Here is a 21,346-nt window from a genome sequence, read left to right as displayed (position 1 = left end):
GTCTAAAAAGGACACTAAGTCCTGCTAAATCTTAAACACTGACAGCAATTAAGTCCTCATTTTCAGGCCCCATAGAGGATGCCAATCAAAATAAACTGCATTCCTGAGACACAGGGCAAGTAATTAAAGCTATTCAACTCCTCAGTGCCCAGGGACTATCAGGGAAGAGGTTGGCATATAAGACTGTCAGAGCTGATTTTGAAAAATAAAATGACTTCAGTTTCTCTATAAATTAATCATTAGTGTCAAAAGCACACTGATGCAAAACCAGTACATGGACCCCTATGTCAGATTAAGAAGGTTTTCTTGAAGCATTAACCAACTCCTTAATAAAGGTTATAAAGATTATAAAAGGCTTATGGAAGTTATATTTTATAATCAAGATTAAGTTTTATGGATTCTTTACAAAATTTTGTAAAACCAATATAATTGGCTTCATGCTGTTTTTTTTATTGACTTCTTGTTTAGAAAATTAAGCCTCCGCTCTCAAAGAATGAGGGTTTTCAGCTTTTTTTAAATCCTTGAATTATCACTTTGGTTAAATAAATGACTTTACAATGACCTGTAATCCTATTTTGTAATATCAAGTGTTTTAAACATTTTATATTTGACAAACTTTTCAAAATCAAATTATAAATTATAACTTTTTCTAACCTACTTAATCCTTTAAAACATTAAGTTCCTTAAAGTCCAAAATTGACGTAATTTGGCTCATTCGACATAAAAATTACACAGGAAGCATTGTCAAATATAAATGCTGTTTGGTTTTCTTTGGGCTGTATTTGTATAAATGCGTTATTGATATATGTTCCAAAACTATGGGAAACTCCTGTAATTCTGACATAACTTAGTGTACATTATCAGTAATAATCATAATTATGTTAAAATTACTGTGTGCCACAGAGGTAACAAATTTCTTTGTCAATTGTGTCTTTTGACTATGACTGCCTTAAAACTTTTTTTCGCCCATGGGCGATTGCTGTCTTGTTTTTGTCCTCTTTAGAAGATGGCTTTATAATCAGCTATAAAACTCCAACAGGTGCTCTTAAAGGTTTCTGATAACTTTGGAGATTGTGACATCAGAATAGGGGAAAAACTTTCAGGACTCATGGAGAACTAAAACATTCATGACCATCAAGCATAACAGGAATTAACTGCATGGACTGAACCAATCTTTTTTACTTTTTGCTTATAATGTTTGCTGATCCTTTGTTTTGTTTTTCAGAGTCTTGAGATTTTTCTTTTGATCTATTGACAGCTTTTCACAATTTAGTATACTACTACGAACAAAATTTGGAGCATATTTTTTTTCTCTCTACCTGATTTATCAAGAATTTGGAAACTGTGAGTATTCTTAACTTATAACAATACAGTTATTTGCATAAGTGCAATAAGAATCTGTTTTTTTTTTGTAACAAGACACAATTGGAGAAACTGGTTATTTTACCAAGGCTATGACTGGAATGGTGGGCTTTCCTTTGAGGATTCAAACTTGACTTATCAGGCCAATAAAGCCCTTGGAAAAACTGGCCTACATTTTTTGCATACAGGGTCCCTGTACTTACCACAGGTCAGTCCCTGAACAGGGTTTCTGACCTGTGGTAAGTACAGAATGTCTTTTTCTGACAGGGACAGAAGCCCCAGGTTTATCTTGGAACCTGAAGAGGAGAGGAAATTCATCCAACTTATAGGTATTCAATGGCACAAATCCATGGCTGGGCTCAGCTTTAAAAAGTCTTATCTGAGATTCTTACTATAGAACAAAGTTTCATCGAAGCCAATTTAAAAGCCTATGTAAAAGATAATTATTCTTGCTGCACTGTATACAAATAATTAAGGCAAGTATGATAAGCAAACCAGTCCTACCATGATTTGTCTTTAGCAAAATTGGAAACTGGAAAGAGAGAAAAAAATTATGTTTCAAAATGATAATATACCTGTTCTTAGATTCTAATTTTGCCTAATTTTTTTAAAATTTATATTATTTTCTACAGTTTGGACTGAATTCTAATTTTTCTTGTTTCTAAGTCTTCAAAATAATGTTTTTAATTTTTTTCCTTTTCTATTTCCATTTTTTTCTAATTTGGAGTCACTGAAAACTAAGCTGTGCTTTCTTAAAACCCTGTGAACTGAAGCCAGACAACTTAAACTACAGAAGAAACTAATGGCAACCTATTTACATACATAAGCCACTTTCCTACCTGCCTACTAATGTATGGACTTCAGAGTAATGTAGCCTATATCAATTTTTCCAGGATTGTTATTTTGTTTATTGTTGTTTTTTCTCCCTTCCTCCCTCCTATTTTGTCTTCACAGGACATGAGACTTCACAACCTGCTAAAAATGAGCTTTTGGGGCATACCCGTCTAGGAATAAACTGTCTTAGCCATGAAAAATCAGACGAAACCTGAGATCAGAGATTCATTTTCTGGTAAAATGCTTTCCACAGAATATTTTTAAAAAGAAAGGGGCGGAAATGTGAAAGGAAAATATCTTAGACCCCCAAAATCACTGAGGAAAACTCAAGCTGGAAACTGCTTAAGGCAAACCTGCCTCCTGTTCTATTCAAAGTTATCGCTCTGCTCACTGAGATAGATGCATACCTGATTGCCTCCTTTGGAAAGGCTAATAAGAAACTCAAAAGAATGTAACCCTTTGTGTCTCACCTCTGTGACCTGGAAGCTCCCTCCCACTTTGAGTCTTCCTGCCTTTGCTTCAAGTTGTCCCATCTTTCCAGATCAAACCAATGTACTTCTTACATATATTGATTGATATCTCATGTCTCCCTAAAATATAAAAACCAAACTGTGCCCCAACCACCTTGGGCACGTATCCTCAGGACTCCCTGAGGCTGTGTCACAGGTGCATTTTCAACTTCAGCAAAATAACCTTTCTAAATTAACTGAGACCTATCTCAGATTTTCTGGGTTCACAGTTTTGAGTGATTTTCTTAGTATGGATTTCTAAGTTTATTGCACTGTAGTCCAAAAGTGTGGTTGGTATGATTTCAATTTTTTGAATTTACTGTATTGTAATTTACTGTACTGTACAGTTCTGTAGATGTCTAGTAAGCCTATTTGCTCAAGTATTGAGTTCAGGTCCTAAATATGTTTGTTAATTTTCTGCCTCAATAATCTGTCTAATTTACTGTCAGTGGGGTGTTGAAGTCTTCCACTATTATTGCATGGGAATCTAAGTCTCTTTGTAGATCTCTAAGTACTTGCTTTACAAGACTGGGTGCTCCTGTGTTGGGTGCATATATATTTAGGATAGTTAGGTCTTCTTGTTGAATTTAACCCTCTATCATTATATAATGCCCCTCTTTCTCTTTTTTGATTTTTGTTGGTTTAAAGTCTGTTTTGTGTGAAATTAGGATTGCAACCCCTGTTTTTTACTGTTTTCCATTTGCTTGGTAGATTTCTCTCCATCTCTTTATTTTGAGCCTATGGGTGACATTGCATGTGAGATGGGTCTCTATAACACAGTATACCATTAAATCTTGCTTCTTTATTCAGCTTGCCACTCTGTGCCTTTTAAGTTGGGCACTTAGTTGGGCACTTTTAAGTTGGGCACTTACTCATTTACATTTAAAATTAAGTGTTGATATATGTGAGTCTGATTGTGTCTTTGTATTATTAGCTGGTTATCATATAGACTTGTTTGTGTGGTTGCTTCATAGTGTCATTGGTTTGTGTACTTAAGTATGTTTTTGTAGTGGTTGGTAATTGTCTTTTCTTTCCATATTTAGAGCTTCTTTGAGGACCTCCTGTAAGGCAGGTCTAGTGGTAACAAATTCCCTTAGCATTAGCTTCTCTGAAAAGGATCTTATTTCTCCTTCACTTACGAAGCTTAGTTTGGCTGGATATAAAATTCATAGTTCGAATTGTTTTTCTTTAAGAAGGCTGAATCCTATAGGTCCTAGATTAGGGACCTATTCCCTAATCTCTTCCAGCTTGTAAGGTTTCTGCTGAAATGTCCACTATTAGCCTGATGGGGTTCCCTTTGTAAGTGACCTTCCTCTTCTTTCTAGCTGCCCTTTAACATTTTTTTTCTCTCATTTTGATCTGGGAAATTCTTATGATTATGTGTCTTGAGGATGGTCTTCTTGTGTACCTTGCAGGTGTTATTTGTATTTCCCGGATTTGAATGTTGGCCCTTGTAGTGAGGTTGGGGAAGTTTTCATGGGCGATAACCTGAAATATGTTTTCCAAGTTGTTTGCTTTCTCCCTCTCTTTCAGGGATGTCAATGATTTGTAGATCTGGCCTCTTTACATAATTCTATATTTTTCAGAGGTTTTGTTCATTCTTTTTTATTCTTTTTTCTTTATTTTTTTTCTAACTGAGTTATTTCAGACAGCCAGTCTTCTAGCTCTGACATTCTTACTTCAGCTGGGTCTATTCTGCTGTTAATACCTGTGATTTAATTATGCAGTTCTTGTAGTGTGCTTTTCAGCTCCATCATATCAGCTTGGTTCTTTTTTATAACAGCTATTTCATCTACTGACTCCTGTATTACTTTATTGTGATTCTTAGTTTCCTTGGATTGGGTTTCAACATTCTCCTGAATCTTGATGTTCTTCATTCCTACCCATATTCTAAATTCTATTTCTGTCATTTTAGCCCATTTAAGAACCCATGCTGGGGAACCAGTGTGGTTGTTTGGAGAAAAGAAGGCACTCTGGCTTTTTAAGTTGCCAGAGTTCTTGTGCTATTTGATTCTCATTTGTGTGGGCTGATGTTTCTTCAGTCTTTGAAGTTGCTGTCCTTTAGATTTTTTTTTTCTATTTTTTCTTCTTTGATGCCCCTTGGGGGTTTGCTTGTGGTATAAGGTGGATTCAGTTGATTGGCTTCAATTCTAGTCCACGCCCGAGTCTAAGAGGAACCCTCTCTGATTACTGTCTCTGTACCTGCATTTCTTTTGTTTGGTGTTCTGGTCCACAGGGCTCCCCCAGGCAGCGGCCACAATTGGCAGACAAGCTGTATCCTTACCAGGTCAGTCCTAATCTGCTGTCTGCGTGCTTCCTGAGAAAACATGGGGTTGTGCTTGTCTGCAGAGCTCAGGCAAAAGGAGGACTGCTTGGTTGGAAACTCTAGCTGGTGTAGGCTGTAGGGCTACCAGAGGCGGGGTGGGTGATTTGCCCACCTTGCTGTCTGGGTGTTTCCAGGGCAACAAGAGGCTTTGCCCCTTGGCAAATACAGGCAGAACTAGGAAAACTGAACCAGAAGCTCTAGCAGGCGTGGCTAGCCTGGCTACCAGTGGCAGGGGTGGGTGGGGACTCCTGCCCTGACATATGGATGCTTTCCAGGACAACAGGAGGCTGTACCCCTCAGCTGAGTTTCCACAGAAGCAGGACCACTGGGCCTAAAGCTCTACCAGGGCTTGCCTGCCTCGTTACCAGTGGTGGGTGTGGACAAGGTCATGTACTCTGCTGTCCATGTGTTTCCCAAGAACAGGAAGCTGTGTCCTCTAGCTGAGTTCACACAGAAGTGGGGCTGCTGGCCCAGAAGCTCTATAAGGCATTGCCTACTTGGCTATCAGTCGCAGGGGTGGGTGGGATCATGAATCCTGCCATCTGGGTGTTTCCAGGGACAACAGGAGGCTACATCCTTCAGCTGAGTCCCCATGGAAGCAGGACCACTGGGCCAGAAACTCTAGAGGTACTGTCCACCTGGCTATCAGTGGTGGGGATGAGTGGGGTTGCCTTCCCTGCCATCCGGGTTCTTCCTGGGACAACAGGAGCCTACACTCACCAGCTGACTTTCCACAATAGCAGGACCACAGGGCCTGAAGCTCTGGCAGGCATTGTCCACCTGGCTACCAGTGGCAGGATTGGGTGGGGTCATGTGTTCCATCATCTAGGTGTTTCTTGAGACAATAGGAAGCTGCACCCTCTAGCTGAGTTCACACAGAAGCAGGAGCACTGGGCCAGAAGCTCTAGCAAGCATTGTCTTCCTGGTTATCAGTGGTGGGCTTGAGTGTGGCCTCATGCTCTGACATCCAGGCATTTTCCAGGACATCAGGAGGCTGTGCCCTCCAGCTGAATTCACACGAAAGTGGGACTGCTGGGCTCAAGCTGGTCCCCAGCTCCATCTGGCAAGGGACAGTGGAGCAATCTCTCTACTCCCAGGAGCACAGCTGTGGCCTCTACTGGGGCTATGGCACCAGGGCTGATCTGCTCCAGAGCCCAAAGCTTATAGAGGTCCCCTTGGACTTGAGAGTTGTCCCCCACAAAACGTCCAAGTGGCTCTCTGCCTCAGTCTAGAAACATGGTTGGGAAGTGCCGAGGGGCCAGCAAGATTCTACCATTTCCAGTCTTGCACAAGTCCCTGCAGAGAGTGTGAATCCTTCTGGGGGTTCTCACTCACTTATCCTTTCCCATGTTGGAGAGGTTCTCCTGACTCCATACTGAGCCCAGGCAGGCTGGTACCCAGCTTTGCTCCTCTCTGCTCTCTGTGTTCCCCTGCTGCCTTGATGGATCCTGACATAGTTACTTAGATGATCAGCTTGCAGGGTGAATGTTCACTAGCCCTTTTGTTCCTCTCCATGAGAACCAGCGTATATGAGCCACTTTTAGTCTACCATCTTGGCCCTGTCCCCATGCTGTTTTCTATAATGGCTGTACTAATTAACATTCCCACCAACAGTGTACAAGAATTCCCTTTTCTCCACATCATCACCAACATTTATTTATAATCTTATTGATAATAGCCATTCTGACAGGTGTGAGATGATAATTCATTTTAGTTTTAATTGGCATTTCCCCTACGATTAGTGATGTTGAGCTTTTTAAAATATGTCTGTTGGCAATTTGTATGCCTACTTTTGAGAAATGTTCATCTAGGTCCCTTATCCATTTTTGAATTGGGTTGTTTTCTTGCTATTGAGTTGAGTTTATTATATGTTTTGAATATTAACCCCTTATCAAACTTATGGCTTGCTAGTATTTTCTCCCATCGCGTAGGTCATCTCTTCCCACTGTTAGTTGTTCCCTTTATGGTGCAGAAGATTTTTAGTCTAATGTAATCCCATTTGTCTATTTTTTTTATGTTGTTGGCACTTTGGGGGTCAAATAAAAATATTATTATCTTGGTAAATGTTCTGTGGTTTCTCCAATTTGTTTTTGTCTAGTAGTTTTGTAGTTTCTGCTCTTACATTTAGTTTGTTCATCCATTTTGAGTAGATATTTGTATATAGTATGAGATAAGGATCAAATTTTATTCTGTTGCCTGTGGCTATCCAGTTTTCCCAGCATCGTTTATTGAAGTGACTATCTTTTCTCCATTGTATATTCTTGGTACCTTTGTTGAAAATCAACTGACCATACATGTGTGGGTTCATTTCTGGCCTCTCTATTCTGTTCCATTGCTCAATGTATCTTTTTTTATGCCAGCACCATGCTGTTTTAATTACAATAGCTTTGCAGTAGTTTGAAATCAGGTAATGTGATACCTCCAGCTTTGTTCTTTTTGCTCATGATTGCTTTGGCTATTCAGAGTTTTTTTGTAGTTTCATATTATTGTTTTTTTCTATTTTCAATTTTATCAAAATTTTGATGGGAATTGCATTAAATCTGTAGATTGATTTGGGTAATATGAACATTTAAGCAATATTAATTTTTCCAATTCATTAACACAGGAATCTTTCCATTTATTTGTGTATTCTATTTCTTTCATCAACGTTTTCTAGTTTTTGGCCTACTGGTCTTTCATCTCCTTGGCTAAATGTATTTATAAGTATTATTTTTATAGCTACTATAAAAGGAATTTTTTTATTTTGGGGGGAAATAGTTTATTCTTAGTATACAGCAACACTGCTGATTTGCGTGTTTTAATTTTGTACCCTGCAACTTTACTGTATTTGTTTAATAGTTCTGTTTTTTGGTGGAGTCTTTAGGGTTTATTACATATAAGATCATCTCATCAGGAAACAGTGACAATTTCAATTTTTTTTTCCTATTTGGATGCCCTTTATTTCTTCCTCTTGCCTAATTGCTCTGGCAAGGACTTCCAATACTATGTTGAATAAAAGTTTCAAGGCTGGACATCTTGTCTGGTCCCAGATCTCTGAGCAAGGGCTTTCAAATTTCACCACTGAGTATAATAATAGTTGTGAGCTTAACATATATGGCCTTTATTGTATTGAAATGCATTTCTTCTATATCTACTTTAGTGAGAGTTTTTATTGTGAAAGGATATTGAATTTGTCAAATGTTTTTTCTGCATCTAATAAGATGATCATATGTTTTTGTCTTTCATTCTGTTACTATGATGTATAACTTTCACTGATTTGCATAAATTGAACCATCCTTACATCACAAGGATAAATCCCACTTGATCATGGTGAATGATCCTTTTAATGTGTTGTTGAATTTGGTTTGCTAGTATTTTGTTGAAGATTTTTAAAACTATGTTCATCAAGGATATTAGCCCGTAATCTTTTCTTGTAATGCCCTTGCCCAGCCTTGCTATCAGGACAATGCTGGCCTTGTAAAAAGCTTAGAAGTATTTCTGCCTCTTCATTTTTTTGAAGAGTTTCAGAAGTATTGGTATTAGTTCTTTAAATGTTTGGTAGAATTCAGATTGGTAACCATCAGGTCTTAAGGTTTTTATTATAGGAGACTTTTTATTACTGATTGAATCTCAACACCCATTATTGGTCTTTTCAGATTGTCCATTTCTTCATGATGATTCAGTCTTGGTAGGTTGCATGGCAATGACAAAAACTGCAATTACTTTTGCACCAACCTAAATATACGTGAAGAAATTTATCAATTTCTTCTAGCTTATCCAATTTGTTGTTGTACAATTGGTCATGGTAGTCTCTTGTGATCCTTTGTATTTCTGTGATATTAGTTGCAATGGCTCCTCTTTTGTTTCTGACTTTATTTATTTGAGTCATCTCTTTTTCTTATTCTAGCTAAAGATTTGTGGATTTTATCATTTAAAACCACCAACTCTTAAGTTTTGTTGATCTTTTGTATGGTTTTTTTTTCTAGTCTTTATTTCATTTATTTTCTATTTTATTTTAATAATAAAAATCTACTCTGATTTTTATTATTTCTTTCCTTCTGCTAACATTGGGCTTAGTTTGTTCTTTTTCTAGTTCAGTGAGGAGTAATGTTGTTTATTTTAGATGTTTTGTTTTGTTTATTTTTGATGTAGGTGTTTATTGCTGTAAAATTTCCTTTGATAACTGATTGTGTTGTATCCCATAACTTTTGGTATATTGCGTGTTCATTTTAATTTGTCTAAAGATATTTTTAAATTTTCTTTTAAATTTCTTTATTGACCCATTGGTTGTTCAGGAACATGTTTAAATTCCATGTATTTGTAAATTTTCTAAAATTCCTCCTGTGATTGATTTCTAGTTTCAATTCGTTATTGTTGGAAAAGATACTTGATATTATTTCATCCACCTTAAAGTTGCTAAGGCATATTTTTTGATCTAACATATGACCTATCTGTGTGTGTACTTGAGAAGAATATATATTCTGCTGTTGTTGAATGGAATGTCTTGTATTTGTCTGTTAGTTTCATTTGGCCTATAGTGTTGTTCAAGTCCAGTATTGCCTCATTAATTTTATGTCTGAATGAACTGCCCATTGTTGAAAGTGGGATATTGAAGTTCGTTATTATTATTGTATTGCAAGCTATCTCTCCCCTCATATTCTTTAATACTTGTTTTATATATTTAGGTGCTTCTATGTTTGGTGCTATATATATATTCACAATTGTTATATCCTCTTGATGAATTGCTTCTTTATAATTACATAAGTTCTTTGTCTCTTTTCACAGTTTTGACTTAAAGTCTATTTTGTGTGATATTAGTGTAGTTATCCTTGCTCTCTTTTGATTTTTATTTGTATGGAAGTCTTTTTCAATCTCTTCACTTGCAATCTATGTGTATCCTTAAAAGTAAGGTGAGTCTTTGCTAGGTAGTATATGTAAAGTTTTGGCTTTTTGAAGGGGATCCCATAATTCCCATAAGATTTCTTTATTCTTTTTCATTCTTCTTTTTGTTTTTCAAGTGTTCTGTCTTCGAATTCATTGATTCTTTCTTCCACTTTATCAAGTCTAATGTCGAAATTTCCTATTGAATTTTTAAATTTAGTAATGATATTCTTTATCTCTAGGATTTCTATTTGGTTTTTTGTTGTTTTCATTTTTGTCACACTTCTTAATTTGTTCATGTATTATTTTCCAGATTTTATTTAATTTACTATTCATGTATTCTTCGAAGTAACTGAACTGCTTTGAGATTAATCTGAATTCTTTATCAGTCATTTCACAGATCTCCATTTCTTTTTCCTTCTTTTTTTGAGTATCAAATGCTGTAATTTTATTCTATTTTTTAGATTTCAACTATTATTTATTTCCTTAGGGTGCATTACTAGAGCTTTATTGGTTTCTATTGGATGTATTATGATTCTCTAATTTTTTGTAATCCTTGTGTCCTTGCATTATTCTCTACATTTTTAAGGAGACAGCCCCCTCTTCTGGCCATTACTTGTGTTCTTTGACAGGGATTGATCTTCGATATTTAATCTAGCGTGTGATTCTTGAAGGGCCGGTCAGGTGATAATAAATCCAGACAGGGAGAGCTTGTTGTAAGTTCTCTAGTTGGCTGGGCTGCTGTCTTTCCTCTGATGTCAGGTGGGCTGCTGGCTTACCTCCACTCTCTGGCAAGATCACTGGCTGTATTCTGCTATTGGGCAGAGCTGCTGGCTGGGGACTGCAATGGCTTGTGGTCACATCAATGACAGAATGCATTCCCTGGCCAAACAATTTTGCTATTTGTGGTCTGCAGTTGGGCAAGACTGAAGTTGGGCTCTGAAGTTAGGCATAGTTTCTGCCCAGGATGGGCAAAACCAGAGGTTATACTTCTTAGAAATGCATGATTGAGGATTGACTCCTTGTCAGGGTGGAGCCGTGGTATGGAATTTTCACTGAGTTGAGACACTTTGACCTCATGGGTCAAGCAGGTCTAGTCCCTATGATTCTCTGAAATGGGCAGAGGCAGGCACCTTCCTGTCTGGATGGGGTCACTGAGCAGGATTTTTGGCTGAGTAGAGCTACTGCTTGACTGGCAAGGGCAATCAGATCTAGCTTCCATGCTTCTTTGAAGTGGGCAGAGGTGGGTGTCTCAACCTGGGCAAGGTTGTTTTGGTGGACTCTGACACTGGGTATGGAGACTAGCCATCTAGGGACTCAGGCTAGGTTTAACTTTCCTCCGTGCTTCCAAAGGTGACCAGATCAGTTTTGCAGGTGGGCTATAAGGTTTGCTGGTATCTCTGATTGAGCACCATAATTGGCAGGAACACAGACCTACCACCAAGATTTTAGTGCTAGTCACCATGAGCTCTGCCTTCTTTCTTTCTAACTGACCCCAGGCATTATAGCCAAGTCATTGGTCCCAATGTTTCCTGTGAGGTGAGACCAGAGTGAGCATCCTGAGAAGTGTGTTGGGAAGCTAGGGAAACTTGATAACTTCAGTTCCCTTTTCCCCCTGTAGACACTGTGGGCTCATGGAAATCCTCTTTCTGTAGTATTGTGCCAAATTGGTGGGTGGATGTGTATGTGGCTGAAGTGAGACCACTCTTCTTACCTGAAGAATAGCACCTATTCTTCACTGCTGCCTATATCACCCCCTTTGTCATGTAAATTGAAGTTCTTCTCACTGAAGAGGTGGGATGTATTTCCTTGAATCTAGTCCTGTCTTGTGACTTGCTTTGGCCAATAGAATGAGGCAGAAGTGCTGGTATTCTAGTTCTAAGCCTAAACCTTAAGAAGTCATGCTGTTTCTGCTGGCTTATTTGTGGTTTTATCATTATCATGAGAAGGATGTGCCCAGCTGGTCTGCTGAAGGATGAAAGGCACATACAGCAGGGCTGAGTTATACCAGTTACTCTATTTGAACCCAGCTTAGATGAGCCAACTCCTAGTTGGCCTCCAAGAAGCATGAGGGAGCCTAGCTTCTGATCAGCTAAATCTCATATATGTGTGAGAAATACTTATTTTTGTGAACATTTCTTACTCAGTATTATTGCAGCACTGGATAACTGATACAGGAACAAAGCAATCTGAGGCAAATACGAAAGCTCAGAAGTGTGAGGGACCCAAATGCTGGATATTTTGTAGCTCTGCATCCCCAATGTACAGCTTCTATTTCGTAGTTCAATATGGTTGCTTAACCATCACATCTAAATTCCAGCCAGCAGGGAATAAAGGAGGTGTGAAGAAACGAACAAATGCTCCTTTTAAGGAAACTTGCTGGAAGTTTTATGTAGGAACCTAGTTATAGTCACATCAGCAGCAAAGAATGAGGATTGGAAAATGTAGGCTTTATTCCTGTTTCCTGTGCCTAGATAAATACTGGGGCCTCTAACACTAAAGAAGAAGGGGAGGACAGATACTGGAGGACAACTGGAAGCTACATTTGCCAGTAAAACATACTGACAGATAAAAGTTTGCTGTTTCCCTCACTTTTGTTCATATGTAGGGCTCTTACCAAATGAAAGCAGTTTTCTGAATTTAAGATACATTTCTTTCTGGATATATTGCTAAATTATAGTACTTAATAATTAAAGAAATATTGATATTCATAAATCCAAAATATAATTCTTTTCTATAGCATTTTACTGCTATGCAATTCTGCTTTTTGCAACAGGGATAAAGACTTTTTTGGTAATAGGCCAAAAGAGAGTGTTCCACTGTCTAAATAATTCAGCCAGTGTTAGCAAGTGTTAGAACAGAGAAGCATTTGTTTTTGTCTTAAGTGGTCATCAAGTACAATAACAGACTCCATCTGGGCTGAAAGTCTAGATTTTTTTAACTGACACATAGTAATTATATACATTTATGAGGTACATGATAATAACTCCTTTTTCTACATTTTTATTGATATATAATAGATGTACATATTTGGGGGTAAATATGATATTTTGATATATTCATATTATGTGCAATGATCAAATCAAGGTACTTAGGATATCCATTACTTTAGCTTTTTTTAATGTTGGGAACATTCAAATTATTCTCTGCTAGCTATTTTGAAATAATAATAGATTATTGTTTACTATAGTCACTCTACTGATTTATCAAACAGTAGGTCTTATTTCTTGTTTCTACTTGTATTTTTGTACGCTTAATCAATCTCTCTTCATCCCCTCCATCCTCCCTACCTTCCTGGCATCTGATAACCACCAAACTACTCTGTCTTCATGGGATCCACTTTCTTAACTCCCACATAAGAGTGAGAGGTTGTGATATTCATCTTTCTATGCTTGGCTTATTTTCATTTAATTTAATGACCCCCAGTTTCATCCATGTTGCTGCAAATGATAGGATTTCATTTTTCATGATTGATAATATTCCATTGTGCATATATACCATTTTTTTTATCCATTCATCCATTGATGGACACTTAGGTGGATTCCAAATTTTGGAATAGTGTTGCAGTAAATATGGGAGTGCAAATATCTCTTCAATATATTTTCTTTCTTTTGAATATATACACTAGTAATGGGATTTCTGGATCATATGGTAGTTCTATTTTTAGTTTTTTGAGGAATCCCCACTATGTTTTCCACAATGGCTTGTTATTTTGCATTCTAACAGTGTGCAAGTGTTCCACTTCTTTTACATCTCCCCAGATCCATTATTCTCTGTCTTTCTGATAAAAGCTATTTAAACTGGGGTATGATGATATTTCATTGTGGTTTTGATTTGCATTTATCTGATGATTAGGGATGTTGAGCATTTTTTAATATACTGTTGGCCATTTGTATATCTTCTTTTTACAAATGTCTATTCAAATCTTTTGCCTATTTTTAAATTGGATTATTTGGGCTTCTGCTATTATGCTGTTTGAGTTTCTTATATACTGGGGTTATTAATCTCTTGTCGGATGGATAGCTTGCAAATATTCTCTCCAATCCTCTATGTTATTTCTTCACTTTGTTTATTATTTCCTTTGCTGTACAGAGGCTTTTCAACTTTATGTAATGCCATTTATCTATTTTTGCTTTTGTTGCTTGTGCTTTTGAAGTTTTACTCAAAAAATATTTGCACAGACCAATGTTCTAGTGCATTTTTGGAACTACTAGTAAGTAGCTAGTTTTCTGCTAGAAGAAAACATTGCAGCATCCCCAATGTTCTCTTCTAGTAGTTTCATAGTTTCAGGTTTCACATTTAAGTCTTTAATCCATATTGATTTGATTTTTGTATAAAGTGATAGATAGGAGTATAGTTTCATTCTTCTGTTACGGCTTTCCTAGCACCACTTTTCCCAGTGGATGTTCTTGGACCTTTGTCAAAAATGAGTTGACTGTACACTTGTGGATATATTTCTCGGTTCTCTATTTTTGTCCCGTGAATCTATGTGTCTGTTTTTTATGCCAGTACCATGCTCTTTTGGTTACTATAGTTTTATTTTATATTTTTAAATCAGGTAATGTGATGCCCCTAGCTTTGTTTTTGCTCAGTTTTGCTTTCTTTATTGGGGGGTCTTTTGTGATTCCAAATAAATTTTAGGATTGTTTTTTCTATTTCTGTGAAGAATGTTATTGGTATTTTGATAAGGATTGCATTGAATCTGTACATTACTTTGGGTGGTATTGACATTTTAACAATATTAATTTTTGGAATCAATGAGCATAAAATATCTTTCCAATTTTGTGTCTTCTTCAGTTTTTTTCACGAGAGTTTTATAGTTTTTCTTGTAGAGATCTTTCACTTGTTTCTTGTAGAAATTTATTTCTAAGTATCTTACAATTTTTAGCTTTATAAAAGGGATTGCTTACTTGATTGTTTACTCTTGACATATATAAATGATACTAATTTTTGTATGTTGATTTTTGTACCTTGTGACTTCACTAAAATCATGAATCAGTTTTTATAGTTTTCTAGCAGAATCTTTAGGTTCTTCTAAATATAAGATCATGTCATCTGTGAACAGGGATAATTTGACTTTTTCCTTTCCAACATGGATGTCCTTTATTTCTTTGTATTATCTGATTGCTCTAGCTAGGACGTCTAGTATTATGTAGAGTAAAAGTGGTAAAAGTACATATTCTTGTTTTGTTTCAGCTATTAGAGAAAAGGTTTTCAATTTTTCTCCATTCACTGTAATGTTACTTATAGTTTTGTCATATATGGCCTTTCTTGTTTTGAGGTATGCTTCTTCTTTTCTGAAAAAAATGTTTTTTTCAGCATCCCTTTATGATAATGCTCAGCAAAATGAGTAAAGAAGGAAGCATTTATCCAATGTTCTTTCAGCATCTATTGAAATGATCATATGGTTTTTGTTCATGGTTCTGTTCATGTGGTGTATTATATATATTGATTTGCCTATGTACAACAATCCTTGTACCCCTAAAGTGACTTGACTTGATTATGGTGAATAATTTTTAATGTGGTGTTGAATTCTGTTTGCTAGTATTAATATTTTGTTGAGGATGTCTGTGTCTATGTTCATTAGGAATATTGGCCTGTAGTCTTCTTTTGTTCTTGTGTCCTTATGGGTTAAAGATGGCATCATAGAATGAGTCAGGTATGAGTTAGGTATAATTCCTTCCTCTTCAATATTTTACTTTTTTTTAATCTGAGTAGAATTGACACAGCTTCTTCTTTAAATGTTTGGTAGAATTCAGGAGTGAAGCCATCAAATCTTGAGCTTTCTTTTTTTAATGGGGAACTTATATGGCTTTGATCTCATTACTAGTTATTGATAGGCTCAGGCTTTCTATTTCTTCAACATTCAATCTTGGTAAGTTGTATGTGTCCAGAAATTTATCCATTTCTTCTAGGATTCTCAATTTGTTGTTGTATAGTCTTCCATAATAGTCTCTAATGATTCATTGTATTTCTGTGGTATCAGCGGTTATGTCTCATTTTATGTTTCTGATTTTATTTATTTGGGTGTTCTCTCTTTTTTTCTTAGTCTAGATAAAGATTTGTTGATGTTGTTTATCTTTTCAAAAAACCAAATTTTTGTTTTGTTAATCTTGCAGATTTTTTTTAGTCTCAATTGCATTTATTTCTGTTCTGACCTTTATTCTTTCTTTCCTTCCACTAAATTTAGCTTTGGTTTGTTTTTGTTTTTCTAGTTTTTTGAGGTGCATCATTAGTTGTTAATTTGAAATCTTTTTACTTTTTAGTTTTTTTTTTTTAAGACACTTTCTCACTTTGTCACCCAGGCTGGAGTTCAAGTGGCATGATCACAGCTCACTTCAGCCTTGATCTCCCAAGCTCAAGTGATCCTCCAACCTCAGCCTACTAAGCAGTTGGTGCCATCATACCCAGTTTTTTTTTTATTTTTGATAGAGACAGGGTTCTCCCTGTGTTGTCCAGGCTGGTCTCAAATTCCTGGACTCAAGTGATGCTCCCACTTCAGCCTGCCAAAGTGCTGAGATTACAGGTGCAAGCCACTGCACCCAGCCTACTTTTTTGATAAGGATGTATTGCTATAAACTCCCATTTCAGCATTGTTTTTGATGTATACCATAGATTTTGATATGTTGTGCTTCTATTTTTATTTGTTTCAAGACATTTTAAAATTGTGTTCTTACTTTCTTCATTGACCAATTGATTGTTCAGGAGCATGTTGTTTAATTTCCGTATATTTGCATAGTTTCCAAGGTTCTTATTGTTATTGATTTTCAGTTTTATTCCATTGTGGCCAGAAATAATACTTGATATGATTTCAACTTTTTTGAATTTTTCAAGACTTGTTTTGTTTTCTAACCTAGGATCTATTCTGGAGAATGTTCCATGTGCTGATGGGAAAAATGTGTATTCTTCAGTAGTGGGGTTGAATGTTCTGTAAATGTCAGTTGGGCCCATTTATTTAGTGTGTAGTTTAACTTCAATGTTTCTTGATTTTTCTCTCTGGATGATCTATTACTGAGATGGAGCATTGAAGTCTTTTACTAATATTAAACCACAATTTACCTCTCGCTTTAGATCTATTAATGTTTGCTTTATATACTTGGGCATATTTATATTATATTGTTTAAATTTTAAACAATATAGATCCTGTTGTTATGTTCTCTTGCTGACCCCTTTATCATTGTACAGTGATAAAGGGGTCTCTTTGTCTCTTTTTACAGTCTTTGACTTATACTCTATTTTATCTAAGTATAGCTACTCCTAATCTTTTCAGTTTCCATTTACACGGAATATCTTTTTCCATCTCTTCACTCTTAGTGTACCTGTCTTTATGAGTGAAGTGAGTTTCTTGTGGGCAGGATATGGTTAGGTCTTGATTATTCATCCATTTAGCCAATGTACGTCTTTTCATTGAATAATTTAGTCCATTCATATTTAATGTTGTTATTAATAGGTAAGACTACTGATATTTTGTTACCTGTTTTGTGGTTGTTTTGTATCTTCTCTCTTCTTCCTTTCTTACTGTCTTCCTTTGTGCTTAAGTGATTTTCTGGTAGCATGTTTCAATTCATGTTTTTATTTTTAGTGTTTTTATTATAGGTTTTTGCTCCGTGTTACTCTGAGCCTTTCAAAAAATCTTATACATACCACAAATTATTTTAAACAGATGACAACTTATCTTTCATCACAAAGAAAACAAGCAAATGAATATGGAAAAAACTTTTAAGACTCTTCACTTTAACTCCATACTCCAATCCCCACATTTTGACTTTTTGTTGTCTCAATTCACGTATTTTTATGTTGTGTAATTCTTAGCAAGTTTCTGTAGCTATTTTTGGATATATTTGTCTTTTATTCTTCATACCTCAGTTACAAGTGGATTGCACACCACAATTACCATTAGAGTATTCTGAGTTTGTCTGTGCACTTACCTTTACCAATGAGTTTTATATCTTTAAATGTTTTCCTTTTGCACATTAGTGTTTTGTTTTGTTTTTTTTTCAGATTGAATTCCCTTCAGCATTTCTTAGAAAATGGGTCTGGTGGTGATGAATTCCCTCAGCTTTTGTTTCTCTGGGAGACTTTCTGTTTTCTTCACGTTTAAAAAAAAAAGGTTTGCTGGGTACAGAATTCTTGATTGGCAGTTTTTTTCTTTCAGTACTGTGAACATGTCATCCCACTTTTTCCTGGTCTATGATTCTCGTTGAACAACCTGTTGCCAGATGAATTGAAACTCGTTTATATGTTATTTGCTTCTTTTCTCTTGCTGATTTAGAAACTTTTCTTTGTCCTTGACCCCTGAGAGTTTGATTATTATATGCCATGGGGTAGTTTAATTTGGCACTTAATCTGTTTGGTGATCTCTGACCTTCCTGTACCTGGATATTTCTATCTTTCTCGAGTTTTGGAAATTTTTCTGTTATTATTTCCTTGAATTAGCTTTCTACCCCATTGCTTCTGCTCAGCTCTCTCTTGAACACCAATGCTTCTTAGATTTCCTCTTTTTAGGTAATTGTCTATATCTTGTAGGTTCTTAATTTGTTTGCATTATTTTTTTCTTTTTTCTCTCTGACTCTGTATTTTCTAATAACCTGTCTTTGAGCTCACCAGTTCTTTTCTCTGCTTGGTCCATTCTGCTGTTTAGAGCCTCTAATGAATTTTGCATTTAAGCAATTATATTTCTCAGTTCCAGGATTTCTGTTTCATTTTTTATTACAATCTCTTTGTTAAATTTATTTGACAAATTTCTGAGATGATTTTCTGGATATTATTGGAGATAACTGAGTTTTTGTTAAACTGCCATTTTGAATTGTGACCAGAGAGCCCACCCATCACCATCTCGTTAGGTTTAGTTACTGGCTGTTTACTTTGTCCATTTGAGGAGATGATGGTTTTCCATCTGCTATTTTTCTCATATATGTATGTCTATGTCTTTGCATGAAAGGATTATTTATTCCATTCTTCTCTGTCTTGTTTGTTTTGATTTGTAGTAGGTATGTTTGCCTAGAGATTTCTGTGTAATATACCTGTTGAATACATTTTTTTCCTTTTTTTTTTTTTTTTTTTTTTTTTTTTGCTGGGTCACTGCCTCAGTTTCAGCACTAGATGGTGCATTACACCCAGACTTGCCCCAGCTCCAGCGTAGCAAACTTTGCAGCACTGCCTATCCCAGATGGAGACGATCCGCCCCCCCGCCCCTCCCCCAAAAAAATCCTGGCAGTGTGGGAAAGCTGGCTAGTGATTTTTGCCCAAGGGACCCATGGAATGTGTCTCCTACTGTGTGGTGCTGCTGAAGAGCCATTCTTATTTGGCATTTTCTTTGGCTGAGATACAGAGTGGAGTTTTCCACTCTGGGATGCTAGCCCCAACTCCTCCCTTTGTCTCTGACTGTCCTCAGGAATGATTTTCCCTTCAGGTACTCATCATGCTTCCCATGGATTATATAAGTCTCCTGTCAGGGAACCCAAAATGGTGAAAAAGCTGGTTGTCCACCTTAATCTCACTCTTTCCCGTATAATCATGTGTTGGGGTGAAATTTTCTGTATGCTTTGTGCCTGAGAGATTGGGGGAAGGGCATTGCAGACATAAAAATCCAATTCTGTTATCATCTACGCTGAGTTTTAAAACTTCTCTGTGGCCCTGGGAACTGTCTCATCTTCATATTTAGGTTCTGGGATATTGCTGGTGATCACCATGGTGCTGTACATTTGTTTTTGGTTTTCTGTGGTGGGAGAATGAAGGCAGCTTGCTTCCAGTTGACCATTTTTGTCCAGAGTGATATTTCAATACATGTATACAATGTGCAATGATCAAATCTGGGTTATTAGCATATTCATCACCTCAAACACTTATCATTTCTTCGTGTTGAGAACATTCAATCATCTCTTCTAGCTATTTGAAAATATACAATAGATATTATTAAGCACAGTGAAAGGTTGGTTTTAAAAAGACATTTTGGAGTGTGATAAATGGACTAGAAGTGAAAGAGGAATAGTTATGTCATATACTTTCAAGGCCATGGCTCACCCCCTATGGTGTAGAATTCACATGGCAGTATGTAATCAAATATATTCTTGAGTAAGTATCCAATGTTAGTAAAAGAAGATGTGCCAATAGTTAAAACTATAATTTAAACTATGCACCAATAGTTTAAACTGAATTTCACTATTCTTGAGTCCTTAATTCCAAAATCAAATCCTAAATTCATGTGAGCATAGCTGTATTTTTAAGGATGTCAAATGAAATTTATAGATCAACTTTGGATGTTTTACTGGCGTACACTGTGTACACGCACACACATACAAACCCATTTGCTAGAAATTGAAATAATTTTCCCCCCAACTCATGTGTCCTTTTAGAAACTGCTTATATATGCTTCTCAGAAAGTCAGTCTTCACAATCTGTGCAAAGTGAGCAGTGGAGCAAATTATTATCTATAGGTGAGTAACTGAAACAATGATAGACACCTGACCTCAGATGAGAAAATCGTATAGTTCTATCTTCCAGAAACTTATCATTGAGACACAGCAACTCTAAGCTCTTAAACTGAGGACCTGAAGGAATTGTAGTGCAGCCATCACAGCAGTATCATCACAGCAGTATGTGTCAAATGTCAACTTCAGAGAGACTGGAGAATGGCGCAAACAAGAAGAGGTTTCTGTGTTTTTCTCTATTGTAAACAGTTATGAGAGAGGGAAACACAGACAGAGAGAGAGGCTGCTCAGTTTCCAATGACTTTCCTAAATTTAGACCTTCATAAACCTAAATCAACTAACCCACTTTGCATCTGGGCTGACATATTGTCTTCCTGCATGTTACAGTATCCTATGATCAACTGCACAAGCTACTATCTAAGGTTAATCTCTCTACTTGTAAACTGGATCACATAATCTATCTCCTCATGAAGGAAATTTTCCCATTTTCCTTAATTTCTCCTTCAACATAATCTTTCCTCAAAACCAATTTACTCTCCCAGTATCAAAGCAGTACCTAGAAAACAGTAGGTGCTAAATAAACATTTATTAAAAGGAACCCACCCCAGGGGAAAAAAGCACTATCAATATGGATTAGTGCTTCAGGGAAACAGATTGGCAATACTGCAACAAGAGAAAGGAGTAGGGAGTATAAGTGTGTGTTGTGTGTAACTACACCACTGGAGGAATACTTGGAACAGTAACACACCTGAGACACAGGCCCACTCAAAGACCAAGAGTTAATCATGATATTATAGAATGCTATCTCTCCTCTACATCTAACTGCAACACCAACAGGGCTCCAGTATAATAACAATGGATTACAGTGGAAAGAGATTCAAGACATAGATTCTCTCTGAGGGACGGTACTTAGAAAATCTCAAGTCAAGAAGGAGATAAAAATGAGATGAGTAGAGCAATTTTAAGACTCTGACACCTATTGCAACAGCAAACATTAACACAATCCAACTTCTAGCCCCATTAAT

The sequence above is a fragment of the Nomascus leucogenys genome, chromosome 3 (assembly GCF_006542625.1).
Source record: "Nomascus leucogenys isolate Asia chromosome 3, Asia_NLE_v1, whole genome shotgun sequence".
NCBI lineage: Eukaryota > Metazoa > Chordata > Mammalia > Primates > Hylobatidae > Nomascus > Nomascus leucogenys.
Note: the sequence above shows the minus strand (reverse complement) of the source record.